Here is a 26,796-nt window from a genome sequence, read left to right on the forward strand (position 1 = left end):
AGAGGAGCAGAAGAGCTGTCCGTCTGCGGAATGTCCGACACTGCTTGAGTAAGTTTAGTCTCCACCATCTCATGGATTAGTCTAACTGCAGCACGACCTGCGTTGTCCCTGCCTCATTTGACTAATGGCGCTCTTGCTTTTTGTCGAGATGTCTCGAATATGGAAGAATTCGACGTGGTCTGCACCAGGGTGGAGGCCGCCAGCCTGACATTTTTGAGCTGTGCAACGCAGTAAGAGGACCTTGGCGAAGGGCAAGAGTCCGCCCGGCTCTGGTGCCATGCAACGGTTGGGGAGAAACACCGCTTCCCTGACTTTGTTTCAACTTTCAAGCTGTTTTTTTTTTTGTGTGTGTGTTTTTGTTTTGTTGTTGTTGTTCAATAAATGTTTCCCTTTTGAAAATGTAATCCTAGTTGTTAATTTTATTTAATTGTATTTTTTTTACATTACTGTAATATTTTATGCTTCGTTTATTCTCCACCAATAAACATGTAGCAAAATATAATAATGTAGATTAACTTGCACGCATATCTACATGAATAATCTGTAACAAATTATAATATAGATTAAAGTGCTTGCATATCTACACCATTATTACTGTAATAAATTAGCTCAAGGTTATTCTTCCCGCGCCTTTTCCACCGTTATAATGTTGCGAGTTATGATTTAGATTACAGTGCTCGCATACCTTCTGGACCATTATATATCTAGCGGGCTAGCTTAATGGGAGGAAGATTAATTTGAACAGGGCTTTAAATGAATCGACTCAGATCTGAACGAATGAATCGTCCAGCGATGCTATCAAAATAAAAACCCATTAAGTTTGAGCAGGGTAACAAGATTGAAGTTTAAGACATTAGATTCATAAATATATACATATATATAAATATATACATAAATATATATATATTTCTTTATACAAAATTAAACTTTATTGACTAATCTAACAGAAATTAACACCTAACACAAACACACATTCATACAAGTGTAGAGAAGAGTAAAGAACGTAAAGTAAGAGGTTGAGAGGATGTAATGATAGGAAAACCTCTGAGTTTGTAAGAGCAAACCAGGCGAACCAAACATAATCAAATTCAATATAACCCTTCTAGGGTCTTTTAGAGTTGCATTTAGTCTACATCAGTTAAGATGGAAATATACTTGTGTGCGTCCATGTGATGTAAGGAGCTCCCTTGGTTGAGCACGTGGTTCTGCTGGTTGTCCCTTTGTTCTCATAAGGGTTGTAGTGGGGTGAGTTGTTGTTTGAATTTGAAGCGGCAACAGGGGCCAGTTGTGTTGGCCACTGTTTTGCGACGCACTAACTTAACTAGACTCTTGATAGGAAATAACGAAAAGAAAGTGACTTAGATGTGAAGGTCCGAGCTGTGCAATTAACCCTTTCCGTCTGGGTCTCCGCCTGGTTTCTTGGAGGTTTCTTTGCTTAGGTCTTGTTCTTAGGTTGTTGCAGATGAAGAGGTTTCAGAGAAGAGAGTTGAGAGAAGAGTTATTTCTGAAGAAGTTGTAGAGAGTTTGAAGAGGTTTCAAAGCAGATGTTTCAGAGCAGAGAGCCGGGTTCAAGAGAGCTTCAGGGCAGAGAGAAGGTTGGTTGAAGAGCCGGGGGGGGGGGGGGGGGGGGTTAAGAGAGAGAGGCGTAGCTTTGGTCCCAAGCTTATATAGGGCGGGTTCGGATCCACCCTCCATGGAAAGTTGACCAATTACAAACTAACTTCCTTGAATCATGGGTTTATGGCCCTTTGTCTGAGGCAGAGGAATTTGCATAGGCAAATTTTTATGCAAATTGAGGCAGAACTGTTAAAGTCTCTTAAAATGTTAATATGTTGCACTCGTATTAACATAAAATGTCAACGATTAATTAGTACAGCAAGCAAGCTTTACGACAAGTCTAAACTTGAACCGTTTATGAGTTCGTTTAGCTTTGGTACGGTTAAACATTACATACAGAAGTATTAAACCCATCAATATTGGTACAGGAGCAAGGGAAACATTGCAAAACACATGATTACACATAAAGAGAGAGTAAAGTTTACATTAAAACATCAGTCTTTAGCAAGGAGCTTAAAGAAGTCCTGTTCAATTCAGTTGTGCTGTGCTGTGGGTACATTCCTTTGGGTCATAAATTCCTTAGAATCGAATTACAACTGACCATTGAGTCTTTCTTGAACAAAAGTTGGCTCATTTGTTGAATAAAAAGCAAAATAATTATGTGTCTGGTCAGCCTTATTTGTTACAGCTGCAATGCTAATCTTTCTCCTTTTGGTTTCTTGCTTTATTTTAGGGTTCCCACTCCAAGGTTTAAATTTGGCTACTGCGAAGACTAAAGATGAAGGCAACATACAAAAACAATTTAGAGGATGGCGACACACTTTTTATTCCACCTATATATTCCCTTTTATGTGCAAGCAACATTCCAGAAGATAAAACAAAACTAAATGACAGATTATTTTTTATTTTGTCTGTTTTCTTGGAACATTGTACACAATTTACAACCAGTTATTTATATATATATATATATACATACATATGTATATATATATATATATATATATATATATATATATATATATATATATATATGAATTTAATCTTGAATTTCAAACAATCAGAACACGTTAAACTGTTACATTTAGCAACATACTGTTTAAATTCTAGCATTTTACATTATATGATATAGATGGAATTACTTATTTGGTTATTGAAATTGGATTTCAAATGGAAAAATGGAAAAGTCAATTTCTGACCCTGGTAAAGAACACTGATCTAGACTACATGGTAAAATAATCTAAAGTTTTGAAGCTGTGTCTCATATAATGTTGTGATTAAAACCATACAGGAAAATCGAAAAGTTTCTACATGACACAGAAAGGGAAACTTTCAAGAATCACTCCAGTAATTTAAGTCCAAATAAGACAATTAAACAGACACTTACAATGGAAAAAAGAGGCTATGTTGTAAAAATTTTTGGGGATGTTGTAAACTAATAAAACAAAGTGTTTTATTACATTGAATGATTTATATTGAATGATTTCTCAGCCTTTAAAAAGCAAATAATTTTTATCTACCTTTAAATTGACTATGTTTGTTTTTTCTGTCTTAGAGTAATGCTCGTCACTCACCAGGGGCCTGTTTCAGAAAGGAGGTTAACTGAAAACTCAGAGTATTTTAACCCTGAAATGAGAGAAACTCTGGGTTTTCCGTTTCAAAATGGCAGGTTTGTTAAACTCGAGAAAGCAGGGTAAGTCAAGCCTGCTTCTGAAAGAAAAGTAACTTTAAATCAGAGTCAGTTACTGTGGTAACTTACTCTGTGAATCTAACCTGGTCAGAAGCAGGTTTTATTCTCTAAACTCAGAGTTTCTGTCGGTCTCCTCCCCTTTTTTAAAGACGAATCGGTATTTCTCGCCTTAGCCTTACGTTTCCACCCACCTATTTTAATGCTCATTTTGGATACGTGCATAAAAACGATTGATAAAAACGTCATGATGCACATAACTTTTAAAAATATGCATAAAAAACGTGCATAACGTGCATAAATAGGATAAACTTTTATTCGTTAGAAAATGTGCGCATAAACTACGATGGAAACACTTTTACTGAACAAATTACAGTATGTACATTAAAAAAAAGATCATGATCATATGATATTTAAAATGTGTGTAAATGAACAAACCAGCAGGCTGAGCACACTGTAACATGTCTTAAATATTGTTTTAGTCATTCTAAAATGCCTTAACTGTTTCGGTATTAGTGTATATTATTAATTACCTCCGAGCGTCTGGTGCGTGTCAAGAGTCTACGCGTCTCATGGCTTCAGACGCCCCCACGTGTTCATTGTGTTTCAGCATTGTCTTCTGACATCGAGGCGCAAGTACATTAATTAGGCTAAATAAAGAATTAATTGACGCAGCTTCTTCTACCACAGTAAATTCTGTTTTTACTGTTGATATTTGGTGCCAGTTTAATCAGAAAGTGACGATTTTTTTCTCTTTGACTCGTTGGATGGAATTTTATTCGCATCTTTTATGCAATATTCCAGTTTTGCACATAAATGTATGTAATATATTTGGATGGAAACATAGCTATTGCCTACATTTTAGTCACACACAGAAGAACTGTACGAGAATGGCTTATCCTTTTTTAATAAATAATTAAATTAAATTCACCTTCGACATGCATGTAACTAGATTAATGGGATTATTATTCTTTCTAAAAATTATTTTTAGTACTGCTTACCTTCTAAATGTTATATTAACCTCTATCACTTGATCAATAAAAAAGGCAGACACACAAGTGCACTGTTAAATCATTTAAAACTAATAAATGTATAAAAAAGTTTAGAAAAAAATATAAATGTCACAAATTACATTACTTATTTTATTATACTTAAATATTTAAATACTTTAAGTGAAATTAGGCATTAACTTGAGCAGCTGTTTTCCCACGCTAACTGTCTCTTCTTCACTGATGGTTGCTTCTTTTCAAATATATACGCTCATATTTGCTATAACTTTGCATGAGAACATCAAGTTCAGCTGGAGAAAGAAATGCTGATCTCTTTTATAAGATATTGCCATAGTCACTCGTAATGCCTGCGCTCCATTGATAATGCCTTTTTAAAGTCGCGGTGTGCGCGCTTAACTCTGAGTTGGTCTACTCGAAGTTGATTGACTCAACTCAGATCAGCTGTTCTGAAACCGAAAACTCTGAGTTTTTAATCTCTCGGTAAATCAACTCAGAGTTCAAGTTTAAACTCTGAGTTGTTTGAACCTCCTTACTAAAACAGGCCCCAGGTGGAAGAGTCCATCGAATCCCATTTTTGTTGTTCATTTGATCTGTCGTTCATACGGCAAAACTGAAAGTCATGTTACTGAAAATAGTTGCAGAGACATACATATACAATTATGTGCCACAGTCCAGCCTCCACCAGAGAAGAAGGAAAATACATGACGAGGTGGCCGAGTGGTTATGGCGATGGACTGCTAATCCATTGTGCTCTGCACGCATGGGTTCGAATCCCATCCTCGTCGCTCATATGTTCAGGCATTCGAGAGACCATGTTGTTTCTGTAGAAGTTCATTTGCTCTCACTCTTTTAGCATTTTGAAGGATGTTGTTGCAAAATTTTATGTCATCTTTATCGAAAATAGCTGCAAATACAAACATATATGCCATAGTCCAGCCCCCATCATGAGAGTGAGTACATACATGACGAGGTGGAAGAGTCCATCGAATCCCATCCTTGTCGTTCAAATGCTCTGGCATTTGAAAGAGGCCGGTGCTTCCGTGGAAGGTGTTTTACTCGCACGCTCTTATCATTTTGAAGGATGTTGTAGAAAAATTTAACGTCATCTTTACCGAAAATAGCAGCAAATACATAAAGAAATGCCATAGTCTAGCCCCCATCATGAAAGTGAGTACATACATGACGAGGTGGAAGAGTCCATCGAATCCCATCCTTGTCGTTCAAATGCTCTGGTGTTTGAAAGAGGCCGGTGCTTCCGTGGAAGGTGTTTTACTCGCACGCTCTTATCGTTTTGAAGGATGTTGTTGCAAAATTTTATGTCATCTTTATCGAAAATAGCAGCAAATACATACAGAAATGCCATAGTCCAGCCCCCAACAGGAAAGTGAGTACATACATGACGAGGTGGCCGAGTCCATCGAATCCCATTTTTGTCATTCATTTGATATTTCGTTCATACAGCAAAACTGAAAGTCATCTTACTGAAAATAGTTGCAGAAACATACATATACAAATATGTACCACAGTCCGGCCTCCACTAGAGTAGAAGGAGAATACCTGACGAGGTGGCTGAGTGGTTAAGGTGATGGACTGCTAATCCATTGTGCTCTGCACGCATGGGTTTGAATCCCATCCTCGTCGCTCATATGTTCAGGCATTCGAGAGATCATGGTGTTTCTGTAGAAGTTCTTTTACTCTCACTCTTTTAGCATTTTGAAGGATGTTGTTGCAAAATTTTGTCATCTTTATCGAAAATAGCTGCAAATACAAACATATATGCCATAGTCCAGCCCCCATCATGAAAGTAAGTACATACATGACGAGGTGGCCGAGTCCATCGAATCCCATCCTTGTCGTTCAAATGCTCTGGCGTTTGAAAGAGGCCGGTGCTTCCGTGGAAGGTGTTTTACTCGCAAGCTCTCATCGTTTTGAAGGATTTTGTTGCAAAATTTAACAACATCTTTACCGAAAATAGCAGCAAATACATACAGAAATGTCATAGTCCAGCCCCCATCATGAAAGTGAGTACATACATAACGAGGTGGCTGAGTCCATTGAATCCCATTCTTGTCGTTCTTATGCTCTGTCGTTCAGATGGCAAAACTGAAAGTCATCTTACCGAAAATAGTTGCAAAAACATATGTAACCCCAGTGAAATAGTTAAATAATTATTTATAATATTATTTAGAGTAGTATAATCATATTATTATTATATCTACAAGTCTTTATAAATATAATAAACGAAATAAAATTCATGTATACAAATGTAGATTGAGGTAAAGTAACAACCAATCGTAGGAGCGGGTTGTTAGCTCCGCCCCTTCCAGCTTGCCGGTGTTCCGGAGAATTCAGTTCCCCCTTCACAGCGCATGCGCAAATGCAGTATCATGACGTCATGATTTTGTGTACTGAATCAGCTCATGGTGGCTTTCAAACAACTAAGGCCTTGGAAAAATAAATGCTACTGCATTTTATAATTACCTGTGTCTTTCATTATTTTAGCTAACTCATGATGATGTTTGTGGTGTTTAAAATGAGTTATTTATGTAAACTTTTTCACTTATATGGAGAGCATGATTTTGTACTGAAAACACGGGAAACATATTTTTCTAGATTGAGGAAAATGGTCTCCCTATATATATATTAATTTCTTAAGATTTATAGCACAATAAAGCAATGCTGGTAATGTTATTTTATAATTGTCATGTCATGACATCATTTATATGATTTTCATTACTATTTTAAACAAATGGAACAGTTTTTCCAGAGGCTGAGGAAAATGGTTTACCTCTATATATGACTTTTTACGATTTAAAGTACAATACAGCAATGGAGTGAAAACACAAATTATGTAAATAAAAACAATTTGTATTTTAAGGATAAAAATATTTACAATTGTTGTTTAAATTAATTGAATTTAATTAAAAAAACTTTTGTCAGTTAATTAAAAGTTGGCAGTCCTTTAAAAAGCACTAAATTGCTTAAATGATGGATTATTACAAATAAACAAAAGCATGCACCTGATTTTGTCCAGAAAGCACCTGGAAGTCTTTAACCCATCAGATTTTTGTCTATAAAATGTATCTAAGTTGTAACACTTTGGCTCTGTGTTCTTCAACACATTTTTTCAATGTTCTGCATGCTATTTGAAATTCATTCTCCTGGCAGCTGTTTTTATTCCCAGAATGGATCCAACTCAGTTTGATGTTTTGTTAAATTATAAATGTCAAGGTATGTATCCTCCTGGCATTTCAAAAGTTGAGAAATATGTCATTCGACGGCGTGCACACCAATATGTTGTCCAGGGTAAGACTCTGTACAGTTTATTGTTTGTTCTTCATTCCTGTGCTTAAACATATTGGGCCAAAATGTATAGGGTATTATACATGTGGTTTTATTTGAGCTATTTGTTTGTTTGTAATAAATGAAATGCTGTTTTATATCCGTCATAAGGGCTCTGCTATACAGCTCTTAGTAAAAGTTTTGAAGGGTGCTGCAGAAGCAGACAGCATTTTCAGAGAATTTCATGCCAGTGAGGCCGGGGGTCACAGTGGAAAAGAGAAAACCATACAAGCAATTTCCAGCAGGTACTACTGGCCTGGAATGAGTGTTGAAATCGAAAAGTGGGTATGTTGCTGATAATCTTCATAATGAAATTGTAATTTAACCGTGGTAGTTTTTACCAAAAGCAATGTAATAATTACTTCATTTATGCTCTCTGTAGATCAAACAGTGTTCTGCCTGCCAGGTCAATAGACCCATCAAGCTCCAGGAGGAGTACGCTCCAGTAGTTGTATTGAATTATTATATTATATTGTATTATATATTATATGATATTCTATCCCTCTGTATACCTGTATTCTGTGTAGGTGAATGAACCATGGGAGTTGGTTGGAATGGATTTGGTTGGGAAGCTGTCCATGACATCTTAAGGGCACCAATACATGTGTGTGCTTAGACTATTTTACAAAATGGGTAGAAGCATATCCCCTCACCTCAAAATCCGCAGAGGAGGTCTCCTGGTGCATTGTGAAAACATTTTATAGATTTGGTGCACCAGTGAGAATCCTTACAGATCAAGGAAGGGAGTTTGTTAATCAGGTCTGTATGGTAACTTGCTCAACATTTGAGCATTTTAGTAATGTTATGTCTGTACCAATGATTTTTTTTTTCTTTCAGATCAACAAAGAAATCTGTAAACTGTTTGGGATTGAGAGAAGTCTTTGTTCCCCATACCGTCCACAAACAAATGGGTTGGTGGAGAAAATTAATGACACAATACAGAGGTAAGATTGTGTCATGTTGAGCATGGCTGTGGCTTGGTTATTTCAAGTGGGTATTATCATTTAAGGCCCCGTTTACACTAGTACGTTTTAGTTTTAAAACGGCGTTTTAGAATGAAAACGATCCGCGTCCACACTCGCGTTTTACCCAGCGTTTCTGAACTGCTCTCCGTCCACACCAAAACGCTGAAAACGCACATCACGTGACCACACAGACGCTCTCGGGCAAGCGCTGCAGCCCATGTACCCAGATGAGAGCTCTGCTAGTCGGACTTCTCATCAAGCATCTCCCGCTGGATCTAATCTCACTATATTTATTAAACGGGATATTTCATTCATCTTGTTGTCTTTATCTAACGACATATTCCCTGACTTTGGGGATTGGAATCTATTACTTGTTCTCAGGTAACGTGTTTTGGCTGAGCGCAAAGATAAGTTAATGATTAATGTAACCACGTACATTCTGTATATTGACTTATCGCTTGCCTTTATTTCCTATAATGTATAAACTTATTGTATGTTATACTTTTAAAATGGCCATTATCGATTCTTAAAACTGATACTCAGCAAAAGAGAGGGGATGTTTCGTATTTTCACTGAAATTGAAAGGAGGCAGTTGTTATCGGCTCCGTTTTGTTATAAATATCCAGACAGTGAAGATGACGCTCATCTTATACAGCACGGCGCCTCAACATGTCTGCTGTCTAAGTTGCTAATATTAAAATGAAAATAGGCAGTTCCTTAAATCATGTTTACATTTTATTGTTGAGAAAGTGAAACAACGTAGCCAGGGTGATGTGAATGAAGTTATAAAGTACACTGTTCCCTTTGAAGATTTACCCGTGTCCTCGGTATAGTCTGCTTTTCCATATCAAACTGAGAAGAAGAGACTGCAGCCTTGATCAAACTTGCGAAGTCTGAACTTACACGGAGAAGATTCAGGACTGAACTGTGTGTTAGGCTACTTAATATTCAGGAAAAGCCCCAATCAGAGAGGCAAACGTCTGCAGCCCCGCCTCCGTTTTCAGATGTCTCCGTTTTCCATCATCCACACTGAGACGGAGCAGCAGCGTTTCAAAATGAAAACGGCCTCTCCAGCGTTTTCGAAACGCTCCGTTTTCGGCGCTCGAGAACTCCGGCGTAGTGTGGACGGTTGGCGTAACCGTAGCAAAACTTATGCGTTTTCAAACTAAAACGCATTAGTGTAAACGGGGCCTAAGTGTTTTCTTAACCCCCCCACCCCCCAAAGTGCTCTTGGAAAACCGTGTCAGGAAAAACTGCAGACATGGGACCAGTATCTTGACGCCGTTCTCTTCAATATCAGGACCAAAAAACAGCTAACCACGCTGTTCTCCCCATTCCGATTGATCTTTGGAAGGGAGGCTCGTTATTTTTCACAGGTTCCTGTGTCTTTTGATGTAAGTTTTATTCACAAAAATTGCTTCCATTTTGTATTATATGTGTATTACTTATTGGTTTTATTTATCAGGTCAATGATACTGTGGAAGATGTCCTGCAGACTGAAATAGTTATGCCTGCCATACAGCTGCAGGACCAAGTATTTGAGGCCGTAAAAAAAACATGCAAGCCTCAAGACAAAAGGTCAAGGGCAAGAAAAGAACATCTGGGGCTGTTGTGCATACTTTTGCTATTGGGGAAAGAGTGCTCCGAAAAAATGTGAGAAGTCAGCAGAGGAAAGGGGGGAAACTTGATGCTGGTTTTTTGGGGCCATTCACAATTTTGCAATTGGAGGGGAAAAGTGCCCATTTAATAAATGACAAGGGCGTGGAATTTCCTAAAATTAATTTAGATCATTTAGTTCCCTTTTATAAGAGAGGAACCTAGAATTCCACAAAGATAAAGAGGCTTAGCCTAACACGGTCACCAGCCCTATGCACAAGCCCTCTAGACCTGAGCGCAACTCCTCCCGCCCCATGCTCAGAACTTTATTCAGCTGCACCTTCTACAGCCCCATGCACAAGCCCTCTAGACCTGAGCGCAACTCCTCCCGCCCCATGCTCAGCACTTTATTCAGCTGCACCTTCTCCAGCCCCATGCACAAGCCCACTAGACCTGAGCGCAACTCCTCCCGCCCCATGCGCAGCACTTTATTCAGCTGCACCTTCTCCAGCCCCATGCACAAGCCGTCTGGACCTGAGCGCAACTCCTCCCGCCCCATGCGCAGCACTTTATTCAGCTGCACCTTCTACAGCCCTATGCACAAGCCCTCTGGACCTGAGCGCAACTCCTCCCGCCCCATGCGCAGCACTTTATTCAGCTGCACCTTCTCCAGCCCCATGCACAAGCCGTCTGGACCTGAGCGCAACTCCTCCCGCCCCATGCGCAGCACTTTATTCAGCTGCACCTTCTACAGCCCTATGCACAAGCCCTCTGGACCTGAGCGCAACTCCTCCCGCCCCATGCGCAGCACTTTATTCAGCTGCACCTTCTCCAGCCCCATGCACAAGCCTTGTAAATTTGAGTGTCGCACCTCTGGTCACCTTGCCATCTTTTCCAGTCTCTGGGAAATCACTACCAGGCCATAGTGACTCTTTTGTCCACAACCAAAATGTTTGCATTTTGGCGGCTAAAATTGGGCCATACAACATTTTTTTTTTCTATGGACTTGGCACGGCTGAACCCTGGCTAAGAACTAGAAGATCAGGTAGAGTAAGTTACCAAATTTGATGTTGTAATCGAATAATGCCAATCTTGCCTCAGGATTAATTGTAATTCTGAAGTAACCAAGATCCTCGTAAAATGCTGGAGGGTTTTATTTAATGATTTTTTTTAAAATGTGTAGGTTATCAATGCATACATCTCTTTATGCGTACGGCGACATAACCAATGTCAAAAAGGGAAGGCATTTATGATCGATTGCTTTGAAATTACCAAAATCTGGCATGGGTCATACAAAGGCTTAAAGAAGGTATGTTCTTGAAATTCTAAATTGAATCTATGTGCTAAATATTTTATACAAGATTTGTATATAGCAATGTGATTTTGTTTTTTAATAATTGATTTGCTCTATTTTGTAGCTTGATCCAGCCAAATATGAGCTGATTCTGGGGGTGATAAATGAACATAATCCCTGGACTCTTGCTGTGAGTATTAATTGTACATCTAAACGTGTGTGTGTGTGCTTATTTATTTATTTTTTGTTTAATAGGTAATTTTTCCTTCCCTAAAAAAAAAAAAACCTTTTTTGGATCCATTGGGAGAGTCCCCCGAAAAAATAAAGAGGTGTCTGGAAGCAACAAGTTAAGAAATGTTTATTTATTTTTTATAGTAACAGACACCATAATGATATTTGTTTTTAAGAGCTTTTTATGAGGAGTAAAGGCTGCAAAGTGTCAAGGTGGACCTGTGACAAAGTTCCTCATCCACTGCAAAAAGGCAGCACATCTTGTGTTTTTTTGTATGCAAGGTATGGAAAATAAGGTTGCTAAATTGACTTGTATTTGTTTTTAATGTTTTTTTTTTTTTTTTTAAGTTTGCAGAAAAAATCTTACAGGATGACGTGATCACCTTTTCTAATTCAAAGAAGGGCATAGACAAAATAAGAAGAGAAATTGCGGACACTCTTGTGCAGGAATCAGGTAAGTTAAGATTAGTTACTGCAAAAACATTGGTTTGTAAGTTAATTGAAGTTCAGATGCTCTTATTCTGTATTAACATGACTTTTAATATGAATCTGATCCTTGTGAATTGCTGATTTATGTTGGTGTATGTATTTACTAGAAGATTTAACAGAGCTGTGTCAGTTTTGTGGACTCAGTGATCCAAGTGATAATGACCAAACCTCAGCTTGGGTAATATTTTAAACACCACACTTGTGTTGTGTTAAGGCCTTGCTAAAGTGGCTGAAATTCTTACAACTTTTAATGTTTTTTTTCTTTTTGTGTGTATGAATCTTTCAGATTGCCTGTGACGGATGTAACCGGAGGTACCACCAATCATGAGTTGGCAACCCGCCAGTATGCAAAGAATATTTCTGCCCAGCTTGCACTAGTTAAATCCATAAGATGAAAACAGTTTTTTTCTTTTTCCCGAAGTCCATCTAAATAAATGTTTGTTTTTCTTAAGTTGTCTTTTCCTGTGCTTTCATTGTTATGACTGCATGCTTTACAGATGACAACGATCTGATGTCGTATAATCCTAAATGGTGTCTCTGTATTTTGCTGTATAATTCTAAAAGTCTTAGATAAACACCTTGACCAAAGTTTTCCTCTGAATGTTGCACTGTACACTGCATAAGTGTTGCTGTGTGTACGTGTATAAATCATAACATTTGCATTAAATAAGAATTAGCAATGTGATTAAAATATAGTATGGATTTTTTTTACATTTAGGAATGTTTTTGGCAAAGTCACGTTTACAAATATTAATTCTTAATGTTTAATTTAACATAACCGGTTTCACACACCACACTGCTGATTCGGTCCGCTGGAGCGACTTCATTGCGTCATCATTCATGATACTGAATTTGCGCATGCGCTCTGGAGGGGGAACTGAATTCTCCGGAACACCGGCAGAGAGAGACAGAGCAGAGACGAGACCGGTTGGCAGAACAATAGAGAGGAGCAAACTTGAACAAAAAGATTAAAATACAGTAAGTTATGATTCCTAAACAGTTTAAAAGTGATTGCAGTTGTACTAAATCGGTCCGTGTATCATCCGTTCATTTGATTATTCCTTTTATTACGGAAAACGAAACATCAGAAAAACGATGAATATTTTGTTTTTCTGTTTATTCTGTAGGCATAAAAAACGGAAACTCATCAGTTATTCTGCTTATTAACTTAAAACGAAATATTAAAACAAACACAAAACCAAAAAAGTCAAAAAATGGTCCGTGTACATTTTGTTCATTTGTTTTCCATTTTCAAACGGAATAAAGGAAATGGAGAAAACGGCCGTTTTTCCGTTTTTCTTTTGCTCACGAGAAAACGAAAAAACAAGATTTTGGCTGGATTTTCGTTTTTTGGTTTAGGGTAGGAAAACGGATTAACGACTTTAAAATTCATTTTACACATGTAGGCGGTGCTGAAACGCCCACTTTCCTCTAATTGGTCAACCAAATCTGCGCTCGTGACGTCGTCCTCAAAATAAAAGCCTTACACGCAGGCTTTTATTTATTATTATTTAATTATATATATAAACAAAGTTTACATATTCTATCATTTGAACCACACACAGTTAGCAGGCTTACATTCATTGCGTATGTATAAATTAAATAAAAACGTAAATCAGCAGTATTCTTAGACATTTGTCATTAAAATAAGATCATAGTTCACTGCCAAGCTTCTTGCTCCCTGGTGCTGCGCCTGTTTTAAATAGCCAACTCTTGACAACCTCTTTCGCTTACGGCCATACCACCCTGGAAATGCCCGATCTCATCTGAATTCGGAAGTAAAGCAGGGTCGGGCCTGGTTAGTACTTGGATGGGAGACTGCCTGGGAATACCAGGTGCTGTATGCTTTTGGAAGTCCTTCATTTGGCAGCTGATAGACTTCCCCGTGTCACAGCTTCGCTGCCATTTTTTTTTTTCACCTTCAAGGGCATTGTTTCTGTCGGTGCTGTGTCGATGCCAGCTGAGCTGCGCTCGGTCCCTGGTGCTGCGCCTGTTTTAAATAGCCAACTCTTGACAGCCTCTCTCGCTTACGGCCATACCACCTTGGAAATGTCCGATCTCATCTGAACTCGGAAGTAAAGCAGGGTTGGGCCTGGTTAGTACTTGGATGGGAGACCGCCTGGGAATACCAGGTGCTATAAGCTTTTCGAAGTCCTTCTTTTGTGTTACAACCTCTTTGATGTTAGTCTAGGGTAAAGGTAATAACATTTAAAAGGTGTGGTACTGTTACAAGATGATGGGTAAAAGTAAAAGACAAAAACAACAAAACTGCCAACAAAAGTGATTTAATGTACAAAAAAGTGAAATCAGAATAATGCCCAAATATGTATACAATAAGAAAAAATATTTACAATATTAAAGTAACAAATTAAACAAAGTATCAAACAAAATTAGGTCAACTTAAGAGTAAGGGGACGCTAGTGAAGCCAAATCAAAGAAATAAATATAACAAAACAATTCTAACTCATAAGCAAACCCCTTACCTCGCTAGAAACATAAAAAGAATTCTATTCTGAACTAAAACAAAACAAATACAAGTGGCATTCACTTCCTTACCTGGGGCCTGTTTCAGTAAGGAGTTTCAAACAACTCGGAGTTTAAACTTGAACTCTGAGTTGATTTACAGAGAGCGGGAGGATTTTTGGTTTCAGAATAGCTGATCTGAGTTAGATCAATCAACATTGAGTAGACCAACTCAGAGGCTGTTTCTCAATTCCAAGAACGCAGAGAATGGACTTGCGTTCTTGTAGAGTGCGGTCTTGCCAGGTGTCCTCGGAAGAACGAACTCAGGAGACCGCGAGGGCAGAGAACGCGTCCTTTGAGAAATGGGATGCTGCGTTCTTCCTGATGGTCACGTGACCTTCACGCGTTTTAAATGGAAATTATTTAAACATAACTGCCTTCATACAAAGATTTATTGTTTCCCCCTTCTTCAAAATATATACTTTGCATAAAAACATTATAAATATACTCTGCACAATATAAATAAAACAAATTTTAATACGAATTTCATCAACCAAACACCCTTAATGTGTTTATTCCTTTATTAAGATGTTCATGTTAATGTTTACTTACACCGTTTCATTTAGGGAAACTCCTGAGGTAAATAAGTGATATCTCTGAACTTTAATAATAAATCTAAATAAAATGCTGCGCTTCCCACCTCCAGTCGCAATGACTTCTGGGACTTCCAGAGCGAGCTCGCTGCTGAAGTCTGCATTGGTGCGTCCTCGATATCAAGAACACATCCGGGAAGTTTCACGCGTCCTCCGTACTTGCGGTCTTGAGTATTGGAACTGAACTTAGGCAGCTGATGATGACGTTTCACGAGAACACGAGGACGCAAGACCGCTGAAGAACGCATATTGAGAAACAGCCATTGTTAAGCGCGCACACTGTGACTATAAAAAGACATTATCAATGGAGCGCAGATATTACGAGTGACCATGGCAACATCTTAAAAAAGAGATCACCATTTCTTTCTCCAGCTGAACTTGATCTGCTCATGCAAAGTTATAGCAAATATGAGCGTATATATTTAAAAAGAAGCAACCATCGGTGAAACAGAGACAGTTAGCCTGGGAAAACAGCTGCTCAAGTTAATGCATAATTTTTAATTTAAAGTATTTAAATATTTAAGTATAATAAAATGAGTAATGTAATGTGTGACGTTTATAAAATGTTTCTAAACTTTTATACACGTTTATCAGTTTTAATAGATTTAACAGTGTACTTGTGTCTGACCTTTTTATTGATCAAGTGATAGAGGTTGATAACATTTAGAAGGTATGCAGTACTAAAAATACTTTTTAGAAAGAATAGTAATCCCATTAATCTAGTAACAGTACATGTCAAAGGTTAAGCTAATTATTTATGAAAAAAAGAACAAGCCATTCTCGTACGTGACTTTGTTCTGTGTGTGACAAAAATTTAGGCAATATCTAAGTTTCCATCCAAATATATTACATAAATTTGTGCACAACTGGAATAACACCTAAAAGATGCGAATAAAGCAGTGTTATCATCCAACAAGTCAAAGAGAACACAATCGTCACTTCCTGATTAACTTGCGCCAAATATCAACAGTAAAAACAGAATTTACTGTGGTAGAAGAAGCTGCGGCAATAATTGTTTATTTAATAAATGTACTTGCACCTCAGAAGACAATGCTGACACACAATGAACACGTGGGGGCGTTTGAAGCCATCTTGACATGCTCCAGACGCTCTGAGGTAATTAATAATATACAATAATACTGAAACAGTAAATGCATTTTAGAATGACTAAAACAACATTTAAGATGTTCTGCAGTGTGCTCAGTCTGCTGGTTTGTCCATTCACACACATTTTCATCATCATCTCTAACAAACCTTTTTTTAATGTACATGCTGTAATTTGTTAAGTGTTTCCTTCGTAGTTCATGCGCATCTTTTCTAATCAAATAAAAGTTTAACCTACTCAGTTATGCACATGTTTTATTATGCGTATTTTCAAAAGTTATGTAAATCATGACGTTTCAGCTCTTCGGCAGCTGCTGCAGAGATCAACCTATCTCTGTCTATTCTATCTAGTTACACATGTCTCTCTATATACAAATACACTTGTTAAACTTTTCATCTGCACCAAGACTCACGACAACTTCATCCTATGCTGTTTCTTTAACCTGCAAATGTTTATTTTACACATTTTATAGATCAAATAGTACTGTATGCTTTTTAAGCAAACTTATATGAGAAGCATCTACAGTCAGAAGACAATCGCCTGTGATGTCATGTCATTTGTTTTTTTGATTGTCAGGTTGCTGTAGACCTAGTTATAATCATATTTATACAATATAGTTATAAAGATATTTATACATGATCAAACTAGTGTTACTTTCTCCGTTTCAGTAATGTCCAGCGGCAGAATAACAGCTCGTTAATTCATGCTCGTGCAGATGATGAGACAGACAAAAGTAACCAATGCATGCCATTCTTTTACTTATTTTCGTGTTGTCAGATTCACAGTGCAAACAGCTCCCGGTAGGAAAACCTCGAGTGAACATAAAACAAAGCTCATGCCTCGCTCTGACGCGCTGCTGCTGCGTGCGGTATGAAAGCTTTAATCTGTTAACATGGACGCCGAAAACACACGCGCTGCTCACCCTCTGCTCACGCGCCGCTGACGCTTGCGGTGTGAAACAGGCGTTATGTAGAGATTATATAATGACAAATTAACAACCTTTTTTCCCGATTTTTTCTAAACAGGTTGCTGAAGGTGTGAGGCTGGCCGGATTAACTTGACAGTCAATATAGGGGTGTAAAACGGCCTGGAGCTAGGCCCAGGCCGAAAGGGGGATAAAACACCAAAAGGGGATATCTGACTAATTGGAGTGTGTAAGCATATATTTGTGTGGGAGCTGAACACGCTGCAACACCAATGCATGAGGCCAACTGTAAATTAGTTACAGGCCAACACAAAAAGGGGAACCAAAAACCACATTAAATTCTAAAATAGAAAGAGAAAATAAGACTGATTTACTAGCAAATGACAATCTGACAGAAAGTGTGTGATTAAGTGTGTATGGACGTTTCCCAGAGATGGGTTACAGCTAGAAGGGCATACGCTGTGTAAAACATATGATGAATAAGTTGGAGATTCATTCCACTGTGGTTGCCCCAGATTAATAAAGGAACTAAGCCTTATAGAAAATGAAAGAATGAATTAATTAATTGGACAAATTAGATTGGAGAAAATTTAGGAAAAATAAATAAATAATTACATTTTAAAATTATTTTATTTTACATACGGTAGTTTTTTTTTAAGTTTTTTAAAATTATTTTTATTCTTTTATTTTAGACAAAACTTTTTTTATCTTTTATGAGAAGACATTCTTTATGTTTTTTTATTATATTTTAGTTTAAGAAATTATTATGCTTTTTATCTTTTATTTTAAGACATTTGTATGTTTTTTTCGTAATCTTTTATTTCAAGACATTTTAAGATTATTTTATTTTAAACACATCATTATGAGTTTAAGATTCTTTTATTTGAACACATTTTTGAAGATTATTTTAGTTTGAGCCATTGTTGTTTTTAAATCTTTAATTTAAAGACACTTTAAGATTTTTATTTTAAGCCATTGTGGTTTTTGAACCTTTTATTTGAAGAGATTCTTAAGATTTTTATTTTATTTTAATCACATTGTTGTGTTTTTGATTTTCCCATTTTAAGACATTGAGAAAAAAAAGGAATCTAGTTTAAATATGTTTGAATTTTGGTTTTAATCATTTGGTGACGAGTTTGAGTTGTTAGTTTAATAACATTGTTACGATTAAGTTCTGAATCTTTCATTTTAATAATTGTTGAGTTGAATCCTACTTTGAAGTTGTTGATTTTTCATCCTAAATCTCAATTGTAATTTTTGTGCTGTAATAAATTTAAAATGTTGAAATTCAGTTTGAACTATTCATGGGGATTATAATTTTGTATTAGTGAATTTCTAATTCCAATCACATGTGTTTTCACAGGTGTTAATCTTTGATCGTAATTATACAGTGGGATTTTTAATTAGAGCATATCTTTATGGGTGTGGATTTCCTTTTAATCAGATTTTTATTTTTTTATGTTGGAGTTTTTAAATTTTGTTTACATTTTTATTATTGTCATATTTATTCTAATTTTGTTGGGGAAGAAGAAAAAAAAATTACCTTTATTGATAAAGTGTATAAGAATGGAAAATTTTAATGATTGGTTAATTGAAAGTTAGTAAGAGTGTTGGGAGTAATAAGCCTAAATATAGCAAATAAAATCCTTATTAAAAGAAGATATCGGAGTGACTTCAAGAGGGAAGAGACTGCACCACTGAAGAGGAGAACCAAGAGTGTAGAAATTATAAACTGAATTTAAAAAAGTTAAAGAAATTTAGTTGAAAGGGGTTATAGGCATCATCTAACATAATGAATGAGCACTATAATGTTAACGATTGTTTTGAATAAGAGGTAAAACAAAGATTTAGGCAAAGGCCTGCAGTAATGACAATGGGACATTTTTGTGGAGATTTGATTATCTGTTTTTGTTTTTCTCTGCTCCAGAGAGGAGCAGAAAAGGGGAATTGTTGGAGAAAAGGAATTTATTTTCATTACTTTTGTGTTTTTTTTATTAGGAAAATGTTTAGACTAACAACAGATTAATCAATCTTTTCTATTGTATTATAAAACATCTTGACCAGACAAACTTCCTCTTTTTTACTGTGCTGCATACTTTTTAGAAGAACTGCTGACAAGTGGAAAAAGCAGAATAAGAATAAATTTAGGTTTGTTCCAGAAGTCTAGACATGTCACAAGTTGTCATGATGCTTGTAGAAGTGTGAAATATATTAAAGATGCACGGAAGTGTTCAGTTCTGGTATGCAGAGAAAGGTTGCAGAAAGAGGAAGTAATGTCCAGGGGTAACAAAGGGCCAAGAGACTGCAGAATGACTGATAAGTGACGTTAAACCAAAACTCCACCTGTTAAGATCAGTTGTGTATATATGCTGGAGTCAAGAAATGTATGTTAGTTGCGAACATCTTGAATTTAATTCTTGTATTCCATTGGGGTAATAAAACCCAGAGCTCTGTCATCGAATTATTCATTTGTATCTAATAAATTACTAATATTTTAAGCATTGAAGAAAACCCTCTCCAGACCTTTTCTTATTGAACACGTATGGAATTGGCAAGATATTCCAACAGTAGAGCATGAGACTCTTAATTTCAGAGTCCTGGGTTCGAGCCCCACGTTGGGCGTTTCTGTTACTTTTCTCTCTCTCTCTCAGGAAACTTACATTATGGTTCATATAGCAGACCTTTTGAGACAAAGTTCCGCCTTTCTACCACTGTAGGTGACCTTTCCCTAAGTCTCTGTGGCGCAACAGGTTAGCGCGTTCGGCTGTTAACTGAAAGGTTGTTGGTTCAACGAATTAGACATTTTGCTGCCTTGCAACTGCTAACACGTGCACTGGGCATATATCCTGGGCCACATTCTGTCCAGCATTACAAGATGAAATCAGGATTTAGCAGAAGATTGTCACGGGTAGGGAAGGTATTACAGAAAACGGTGTCTAGCTCTTAAACAAGCTTCAGCCGGCTAGGTCAGTCAGTAGAGCATGAGACTCTTATTCTCAGGGTCGTGGGTTCGAGCCCCACGTTGGGTGTTTCTGTTGCCTCTCTCTCAGCAAACTTTCATTAGGCTTCATATAGCAGACCTTTTGAAACAAAGTTCCGCCTTTCTACCACTGTAGGTGACTTTTTACTAAGTTTGTGAGGCGCAATCAGTTAGCGCATTCAACTGTTAACTGAAAGGTTGGTGGTTCAAGCCCACCCAGGGACGAATTAGCCATTTTGCTGCCTTGCAACTGCTAACACATGCACTGGGCATATATCCTGGGCCACATTCTGTCCAGCGTTACAAGATGAAATCAGGATTTAGCAGAATATTCTCACGGGTAGGGAAGGTATTACTGTAAACAGTGTCTAGCTCTTGAAACAGCTTCTCATCAACCTGGCTAGCTCAGTCGGTAGAGCATGAGATTCTTCATCTCAGGGTCGTGGGTTTGAGCCCTTCGTTGGGCGTTTCTGTTACTTTTATCTCTCTCTCTCAACAAACTTACATTAGGGTTCGTATAGCAGACCTTTTGAGACAAAGTTCCGCCTTTCTACCACTGTAGGTGACTTCTTACTCAGTCTCTGTGGCGCAATAGGTTAGCGCGTTCGGCTGTTAACTGAAAGGTTGGTGGTTCAACCCCACCCAGGGACGAATTAGGCATTTTGCTGCCTTGCAACTGCTAACACGTGCACTGGACATATATCCTGGGCCACATTCTGTCCAGCGTTACAAGATGAAATCAGGATTTAGCAGAAGATTTTCAAAGGTTGGGAAAGTTATTACAGAAAACAGTGTCTAGTTCTTGAAAGAGTTTCTCATCAGCCCGGCTAGCTCAGTCGGTAGAGCATGAGACTCTTAATCTCAGGGTCGTGGGTTCGAGCCCCACGTTGGGCGTTTCTGTTACTTTTCTCTCTCACTCTCAACAAACTTACATTAGGGTTCATATAGCAGACGTTTTGAGACAAAGTTCCGCCTTTCTACCACTGTAGGTGACTTTTCCCTAAGTCTCTGTGGTGCAATCGGTTAGCGCGTTCGGCTGTTGACTGAAAGGTTGGTGGTTCAAGCCCACCCAGGGACGAATTAGGCATTTTGCTGCCTTGCAACTGCTAACACGTGCACTGGGCATATATCCTGGGCCACATTCTGTCCAGCGTTACAAGATGAAATCAGGATTTAGCAGAATATTCTCACGGGTAGGGAAGGTATTACTGTAAACAGTGTCTAGCTCTTGAAACAGCTTCTCATCAACCTTGGCTAGCTCAGTCGGTAGAGCATTAGATTCTTCATCTCAGGGTCGTGGGTTTGAGCCCCTCGTTGGGCGTTTTGTTACTTTTCTCTCTCTCTCTCAGCAAACTTACATTAGTGTTCTTATAGCAGACCTTTTGAGACAAAGTTCCGCCTTTCTACCACTGTAGGTGACCTTCCCCTAAGTCTCTGTGGCGCAATAGGTTAGCGCGTTCGGCTGTTAACTGAAAGGTTGGTGGTTCAACCCCACCCAGGGACGAATTAGACATTTTGCTGCCTTGCAACTGCTAACACGTGCACTGGGCATATATCCTGGGCCACATTCTGTCCAGCGTTACAAGATGAAATCAGGATTTAGCAGAAGATTCTCACGGGTAGGGAGGGTATTACTTTAAACAGTGTCTAGCTCTTGAAATAGGTTTTCATTAACCTGGCTAGCTCAGTCGGTAGAGCATGAAATTCTTCATCTCAGGGTTGGGGGTTTGAGCCCCACGTTAGGCATTTCGGTTACTTTTCTCTTTCTCTCTCAGCAAACTTACAATAGGGTTCATATAGCAGACCTTTTGAGACAAAGTTCCGCCTTTCTACCACTGTAGGTGACTTTTCCCTAAGTCTCTGTGGCGCAATCGGTTAGCGTGTTAGGCTGTTAACTGAAAGGGTGGTGTTTCAAGCCCACGCAGGGGTGAATTCTGCATTTTGCTGCCTTGCAACTGCTAACACGTGCACTGGGCATATATCATGAGCCACATTCTGTCCAGCGTTACAAGATGAAATCAGGATTTAGCAGAAGATTTTCAGAGGTAGGGAAAGTATTACAGAAAACAGTTTCTAGTTCTTGAAAGAGTTTCTCATCAGCTTGGCTAGCTCAGTCGGTAGAGCATGAGACTCTTAATCTCAGGGTCGTGGGTTCGAGCCCCACGTTGGGCGTTTCTGTTACTTTTCTCTCTCTTGCTCAACAAACTTACATTAGGGTTCATATAGCAGACCTTTTGAGACAAAGTTCCGCCTTTCTACCACTGTAGGTGACTTTTCCCTTAGTCTCTGTTGGGCTATCAGTTAGCGCGTTCGGCTGTTAACTGAAAGGTTGGTGGTTCAAGCCCACCCAGGGACGAATAAGGCATTTTGCTGCCTTGCAACTGCTAACACGTGCACTGGGCATATATCCTGGGCCACATTCTGTCCAGCGTTACAAGATGAAATCAGGATTTAGCAGAATATTCTCACGGGTAGGGAAGGTATTACTGTAAACAGTGTCTAGCTCTTGAAACAGCTTCTCATCAACCTGGCTAGCTCAGTCGGTAGAGCATGAGATTCTTCATCTCAGGGTCGTGGGTTTGAGCCCTTCGTTGGGCGTTTCTGTTACTTTTATCTCTCTCTCTCAACAAACTTACATTAGGGTTCGTATAGCAGACCTTTTGAGACAAAGTTCCGCCTTTCTACCACTGTAGGTGACTTCTTACTCAGTCTCTGTGGCGCAATAGGTTAGTGCGTTCGGCTGTTAACTGAAAGGTTGGTGGTTCAACCCCACCCAGGGACGAATTAGGCATTTTGCTGCCTTGCAACTGCTAACACGTGCACTGGGCATATATCCTGGGCCACATTCTGTCCAGCGTTACAAGATGAAATCAGGATTTAGCAGAAGATTCTCACGGGTAGGGAGGGTATTACTTTAAACAGTGTCTAGCTCTTGGAATAGGTTTTCAATAACCTGGCTAGCTCAGTCGGTAGAGCATGAGATTCTTCATCTCAGGGTTGTGGGTTTGAGCCCCACGTTAGGCATTTCGGTTACTTTTCTCTTTCTCTCTCAGCAAACTTACATTAGGGTTCATATAGCAGACCTTTTGAGACAAAGTTCCGCCTTTCTACCACTGTAGGTGACTTTTCCCTAAGTCTCTGTGGCGCAATCGGTTAGCGTGTTCGGCTGTTAACTGAAAGGGTGGTGTTTCAAGCCCACGCAGGGGCGAATTCTGCATTTTGCTGCCTTGCAACTGCTAACACGTGCACTGGGCATATATCATGAGCCACATTCTGTCCAGCATTACAAGATGAAATCAGGATTTAGCAGAACAATTTCACGGGTAGGGAAGGTATTACTGTAAACGGTGTCTAGCTCTTGAAAAGTTTCTTATCAGCCCGGCTAGCTCAGTCGGTAGAGCATGCGACTCTTAATCTCAGGGTTGTGGGTTCGAGCCCCACGTTGGGCGTTTCTGTTACTTTTCTCTCTCACTCTCAACAAACTTACATTAGGGTTCATATAGCAGACCTTTTGAGACAAAGTTCCGCCTTTCTACCACTGTAGGTGACTTTTCTCTAAGTCTCTGTGGCGCAAGCGGTTAGCGCGTTCAGCTGTTAACTGAAAGGTAGGTGGTTCAAGCCCACTCAGGGACGATGCTTATGAGTTATTGGACGAATTCACTATTAAAGGGATAAACTGTGCAGTTAAGAGGCTACAAAAGAGGCATGTCTCCTTCATGCATCTGCCTGTATATGTTGCTGATAAAAATATTTTAGACAAATTGGATCATTGGGGAGTTTGTCCCATTTAAAAAATTAAAAGAAGTTTTTATCCGGGCACAAATATTGAAGATGGGACGAGGTTTGTGAAAAGCAGATTCCCCAAAGAAGTGGCGTCCCTCCCGTACAGCACAAGAATAGAGATAGCAGAAGGTCCACAATACTTTAGGGTGATGCACAGTCATTAGGTGAAAACGTGCAGGCTGTGCATGAGCCCAGATCATGTGGTAAAAGACTGTCCTGATTTTAGGTGCTATAAGTGCGAGGAAAGGGGGCACTTTGCAAAGTTTTGCACTGCTGTAAAGTGCCCGGATTGTAATAAGGTTTTAAATAAATGTGAATGTTGGATTGGGGAAGAGGAGGAGGAGGTAGAGCAGCAGGTGGGCAGGCAGATGTATGAAGGAGACAATATCCAGTCAGAGGACAAAACAACAACACAAGAAAAAAGTACAGAATCTGAAAGTGAAAAACTACACGAGAATGAGACTAATGGAATAGACAGAGTCACTGAACAGGAAGGGACAACATGGACACAAATGGATATGACTGACAGTTTAAAGAGTGTTTTGGAAGCAGCAGAATTGAGCGATTCGAATAATAAAGACTTAAATCAAGGACAACAGGAAGACACATTTTGGACACAAATGGACATCACAGACAGTTTTCAAAAGGCATTGGACACAGAGGAGACAAAAGGCCAAAGTAATGACGAGCAAGCCGATTTAGAGGGAAATTTACAAAAGGATGGAAACAAAGAGACACAGGGGAAATCAGCAAAAAGGAGAAGATCGTTAAAGATAAAAACCTAATTTAGAGACTGCAAGAAAAAAACTGCTAAAAGATGAAGAAATTGAATGCGCAAATAAGTATGAGTTGCTAAAGGGCTTGGAAGATATGGACTGAGATGATGTTTTTTATTAATGTTTTTATGTCTTTTATGAATGTTTTTATATTTTTTATGGTTTTAGGAATTGTGTCTTTTAATGCAAGAGGGCTTTTAGACATCAGGAAATTTGAAAAAGTGAAAGAAATGTGTAAACGAGAAGATGTGATTTTACTACAAGAGACAAACTGGAGGGAAGAATGCATGAAGGAAATAAGAAAAAGGTGGAGTGGGGAAATGTTATCCAATAATGGGGATGGGAGACTAGGGAGAGGAGTTGCAATTTTACTAAAAGAAAACAGTGGGGTTTTATGTAAAACAATCTATAATGACAAAGAGGGAAAGTGTATGATATGTGAAATGGAGTATGAAAAGAAAAAAGTAATTATGGTGAATGTTCACGCCCCAACAGAGGAGAACAAAAAGAAAGAGTATTTTAATGTACTTAGAGATTATTTAAAGAAACACGAAAGAGTTATTATCATGGGTGATTTTAACACTGTTTTTAGTAAATTAGAAATGGCTGAGGGAATGGTTTTATAACGGATAAGGGGAGAAAAGAACTGAAAATATTGATGGAGGAAATGAATTTAATTGATGTGTGGAGAGAAAGGAATGAACAGACAAAAGAGTACTCAAGAAGACAGATAGTGGGGAATTTTTGTTGTCAAACAAGAATTGATTTTATTTTATGCACAAGAAATGTTGAAGGGTTTATAAACAAGATTAAATATGAAGAAACAAGTCTGAGTGACCATAAGCCACTTTTTATGAAGCTAGACTGGAGTAATGTGAAAAGAGGGCCAGGGGTATGGGTTTTAAACACAGCGGTTTTAAAGAATGAAGACTATGTTTTAAGTGAAAAGGAAATTATTCAAAAGGAAAAAGGGAATGAAATTTATAATGAGGACAAAAGAATGTGGTGGGAGAATGTGAAGTATTTAGTTAAAAAGTTTATGATAAAATATTGTAGACAATTACAAAATTGTAAAAAATATAAGGAAAAGGAGCTGAAAGAAAAACTAGAAAACGAATTGAAAAATGAGAATGGAAAAAATATACAAAAGATAAAAGAACTGCAAGGAAGATTAAATGAAATGGAGGAGGAGAAATTTGAAGGTGCAAGATTAAGAAGGAAAGCAAAATTTACAGTGGAGGGGGAAAAGTGCACTAAATTTTTCTTTGATCTAGAAAAGAGAAGAGGGAAGGCAGAAATGATTAGAGAAATAAGGAGCAAAAATGGGAACATAGTAGAACAACATGAGGAGATTTTGGAAGAAATAAGATCATATTATGAGAAATTGTTTTGCACAGAGGGAATAAAAGAAAAAGAAAAAGGGGAATTACTAAATCTAATAAAATCAAGAGTAGAAGAAGGGGAAAAAAGAGAATGTGACGAAGAGATAAGAGAAGAAGAAATAAAAAGAGCAATTAGTGGATTAAACAAAAAGAAAAGTCCAGGAATAAATGGGTTGGGAAGTGAATTTTATATTGTTTTTAAAGATATTTTATCTAGTATTTTAAAGGAAGTATATGATGAGATTTTTGAGAATGGTGAGATAAATAAAAGAATGGGGATGGGCTTAATGAAGGTGATATACAAAGGAAAGGGGGATAAAGTAGCTTTAAAAAACTATAGACCTATAACAATGCTTAATACTGATTTGAAGATTTTAGCCAAAGTTTTGGCTAATAGACTAAAAGAAGTGATGCCAAGCATAATAAAAACAAACCAAGCATATAGTATAAAAGGACGAGACATTGCGGATACAACTATGAGTATTAAAGACACAATTAGATATATAAATGATAAGCAGAAAGATGGTTTTTTAATTAGTCTGGACTTCGAGAAAGCTTTTG

At 38.1% G+C, this 26,796-nt stretch overlaps 1 protein-coding gene and 5 non-coding genes across 6 annotated transcripts in view; 5 read left to right on the top strand and 1 right to left on the bottom strand.

Moving 5' to 3' along the window:
• Positions 1-26,796, bottom strand: part of LOC137491225 (uncharacterized) — a 481,743-nt gene that overhangs the window by 35,661 nt on the left and 419,286 nt on the right. The window lies entirely within an intron of this gene.
• Positions 4,955-5,036, top strand: trnas-gcu (transfer RNA serine (anticodon GCU)). Its single transcript has one exon. It is a non-coding gene; the product is annotated as a tRNA-Ser (tRNA).
• Positions 5,811-5,892, top strand: trnas-gcu (transfer RNA serine (anticodon GCU)). Its single transcript has one exon. It is a non-coding gene; the product is annotated as a tRNA-Ser (tRNA).
• Positions 13,897-14,015, top strand: LOC137494040 (5S ribosomal RNA). Its single transcript, XR_015489582.1, has one exon. It is a non-coding gene; the product is annotated as a 5S ribosomal RNA (ribosomal RNA).
• Positions 14,194-14,312, top strand: LOC137494013 (5S ribosomal RNA). Its single transcript, XR_015489537.1, has one exon. It is a non-coding gene; the product is annotated as a 5S ribosomal RNA (ribosomal RNA).
• trnak-cuu (transfer RNA lysine (anticodon CUU)) lies at positions 21,116-21,188 on the top strand. The gene has a single exon. It is a non-coding gene; the product is annotated as a tRNA-Lys (tRNA).

The sequence above is a fragment of the Danio rerio genome, chromosome 4 (genome assembly GCF_052040795.2).
Source record: "Danio rerio strain M-AB ecotype USA chromosome 4, GRCz13ab, whole genome shotgun sequence".
In the NCBI taxonomy this organism is placed as follows: Eukaryota; Metazoa; Chordata; class Actinopteri; order Cypriniformes; family Danionidae; genus Danio; species Danio rerio.